The following is a 4,025-nucleotide window of genomic DNA, read 5'->3' on the forward strand; positions in this document are numbered from 1 at the left end:
TAATGAATAAGTTATAATTTTCAACCCTGGTTTTGGAATGCTCAGTTTTATGGGTGTGCCGCATTCAAGACTTGAAAATAAATGCCCTATGATTGGATAACAGTTTGCATAGTCCGTACACATGGGGAATTGTTTAGAAAACTTTCAATGTGGAAAAATGGCAACTGGAATGATTCGCCCATAAATGTTCGCCCCAGAGTCTGATCCTGAATCGCAGGACAATGAACCAACAACACCTCAATACAAAGGATACTCCAGCCTGTGACAACGCGGTAAGTTATCGCTAATTATGTTTAGTTAGACACTTACACAAAATCAGTAGATATCAAACGATCTGTAACCATGGAATACTATCACATATACAAATTTTTTTTTGAATGAATGAATGAATGAATGAATGAGGCATTTATATAGCGCTTTCATATGTAGCCTACTACTGTACACCCAAAGCGCTTTACAATGTCAAGGGTCTCTCATCAACCACCACCAGCATCCACTGGATGATGCGACAGCAGCCACAGTACAACGGCGCCAGTGCGCTCACCACACACCAGCTATTGGTGAAGAGGAGAGAGGATGATAAAGCCAATTCAATGGATGGGGATTATTAGGAGGCCATGATTGGTAAGGGCCAATGGAGGGGAATTGTTATTGCTTGGTAGATCGATCTGGTTTAGCGCCACGAAGGCCTGTGTTATTACATGTCATCATAGATATCCATAATAAAGGCTAGATGTCTCGTCCGTGCTGCTGGCCAATGAAGGTCGACGTCCGCATCTGGCAGCCATCTTGTCACAGTCAGCTCGCTCACCTCGTAACATTGTTTTCATGGGTGCTTGCACTTTTTTAAATAACCATAACTTGCTCAATTTTCTACTGATTTTCAAACTGTTTGGTTTGTTATAAACGTCAGAGATGTAGTTATGACACTGCATACTTATGAAAAATTATTAATAATTTATTCAAGCATTCATAATTATAGCCACGTTAATAACGTTTATAAGAAACCAAACCATTTGTAAATCCGTCCAAGATTTCAGTGAGATAAGAGTATTTGTGTTCATGCAGATCATTAGGTACCACAGAGCCCTGCCTGTGACAAGATGGCCACCGGTGATGACGTTAAGACTCCGCCGTAAGACATCTAGCCTTTATTATGGATATCTATGCATGTCATGCGCAAGTCGTTGGGCAGGGCTACATAATGAGGCATTCTTCTTCTTCTGTTGAGGCGGCGATTCGCTGCTCTCTGACGTCACAGGGAAGCACATTCACAGATCGATCGTTTGCTGAGGCAGCTGTCAATAAAAGCTTTTATTTGACTAACAAGGAAGTTTTCAGTTCCGAAACTTACAGGATATTCTTATATTACCATGACCTTTTATATATCAAAAGCTCAAGGAAAAGTTAATTTCTCAATTCATGACCCCTTTAATGCCTTCACATACTTTTGTAAATACCAGTTTCCAAATTGCTCATGAACTCCCGCTGATGTTGTGTTTACCACTGGGAAATTCTGAAATAATTTTGGTACCCAAAATTCCCGTGATGGGCGTGCCATAAACTTTAAACATGGTGGCGGGGAGAACTACTGCTGTGACAGGTATGATTTATTTGCACGTATTGTATGTTTTATTGTATTGAAGCGTATTGTATGTTTTATATACAGCGAATATAACCTGCATTTAACCAAAATTACAGAATCTGCAGAAAGTGGAATATCTGGATATCATGGTAAATGTTTATATGGTTTTATATTGTTTTTATAAGATTTAATAAGATTTTCCCAATTCTCCATGATTCCTGTTCATTCCAACAAGCGCTTGAATGCAACAAGCTCGTAATTACGACTTCTGAAGTGGGAATCATGAAATTTTATGATACCACGTGAAGGCAGCATTAATTCAATCTAATATGGTCTCCAGGTCATTTTAAAAATGTTCAAATAAAATTATATTTTGCATAAAGAAAATAAAGCCTATTTTAGGGACTTGTTTTAATCACTGTGACATTATTTTCAAGACAGTTTGTCCCCCAACATGTCATTAATGTGTCCAGAGTTTTTATGGTGTGAGGACAAGGTTTTCTTTTGTCTTCATGACATCATAATGACATCATGCCACACCCTCATTATACATTTGTTTATTAGCCTGAGTTCAATTCAGTGTCTGGTGTTCCTTGTTTACCTCAGTCTGTGATCTTGAACAGATTATATTTTAGTAAATGTGTCTGTGTACCGCATAAAGTACTCCTTTATATGTGCATATATGTATGCAGTAATATATGCGTCAATTGAATCATTTTATTTGAGATAAACAAAGCAAAGAAACAAAGTTTTCAGCCTGTAATTATGATAGTATTTTATTATTCTATCTTTTAATCCAAATCAATTTGTGGTTGTTAATCTCTGCCTTTTAGTTTAATAAATATATTGTCATGTTATATGTATAAACAAACACAATAACATTATATTTAATAATGGCATTGCATTTATTACCTAGGAGGGCTCTCTGTATTATTTTTTCTACTAATTTATAGGCATACAAGTATTTTTAGCCCTTTACAACAATATTTTTTATACGACGTGCATATTTAGGGACTACATTAAATGACGCTTTCTCTCTCTCGTAACATCTGCCAAACGCAACCTCTCTGTGACATCACATCATACTGCAGTCCATTCGCCAACCAGCAGCCTTCGATTGGCCAATGGCCAGATAGCGTGAGCTCTGCTCACCTAATACTCGCAGTTTATTGGCTCACTCTAAACAGAGGAGGCGGGACGCTGCAGTCTACAAAACTGCAAGAGGATCCGCGCCCTCATTATCATAAATTATTCAGCATCACCTAGAAGCATCGCACCAGCTCGAGTGTACCTGGATATTACACTTAATTGTTATTTATGGATTATTTATAATAATAGACTTTTGACTAAATCAATGCCCTAACTTATTCTGAAAAACGGATAATTTTTTTTTCCATGGAATAAGAACTCAAAGTCTATTTTCTGAGCACCTGTGCCTTTCTTTTAAGACTTTATTGACATTTTTAAACGTCATACAGCCGTCTTATTATTTTCTATTTTTTGTTTGTTATATTTGAAGTGATTTTCGACATGTGGACCTTTCTTGGCATTGCCAAGTTTTACTTATATATATAAGAAATGTGATGCCCTGTTGAGTTACACGCCCAGAGAGCTGATAGTGGCCGCGGTGCTGTGCGTGTCCGTGGGTCTGGTGTTCACGTGTTTCGGGTTCCGCGGACAGAAACTCAATGTGCCTCAGTTTCTCCTGATGCCTCTCAAACTCTTGACTACATTCTCTCCCGACCAAAAAACTCTTCTCCCATGTCTAGTACAGACAACTGTAGTCGAACTTCTAAGAAGGTAAGATATTATGTTTTTGATCATACTTTGTGTCTGTTTTTATAGTTGAGCCATTTATTTTCATGCAGTTAATTTCAAGCAATTATAATCACTAGAAATAATTCACCACTAATTTGTTTTGAGAAATATTACAAACAATCCAATCGAATTGTGCAACCATAATTTAAATATAATTCATCCATTCATTCAGGGATAGTTCAGCCAAAAAGGAAAATTCTGTCATCATTTACTCACCCTCAAGTTGTTCCAAACACAAAAGAAGATATTTCGAAGAATGTTGATGGGACCCATTGAATCCCATAGTGTTTCTTTCCATACTATGGAAGTCAATGGGGAACCATCAACTGTTTGGTTACCAACATTCTTCAAAATATCTTCTCGTGTCGACACATTACAGGTTTGGAACAACTTGAGGGTGAGTAAATGATGACAGAATGTTCATTTTTGGCTGAACTATCCATCTTTCTTTCTTTAATTATAGGGTTTGGATGAGAAACATTACAGATGTTTTTGAAACATAAACACATTTATTCATTTAGACTTTCAAGGGGTCCACTAAGAAGATATTTTAAACATAAAAGACATTTCTAACTATTTTTATAATATAAATAATATTAAACAACTAAATATAAATACATTT

Source organism: Gobio gobio, assembly GCF_949357685.1.
Source record: "Gobio gobio genome assembly, chromosome: 15".
NCBI classification, from domain to species: Eukaryota; Metazoa; Chordata; class Actinopteri; order Cypriniformes; family Gobionidae; genus Gobio; species Gobio gobio.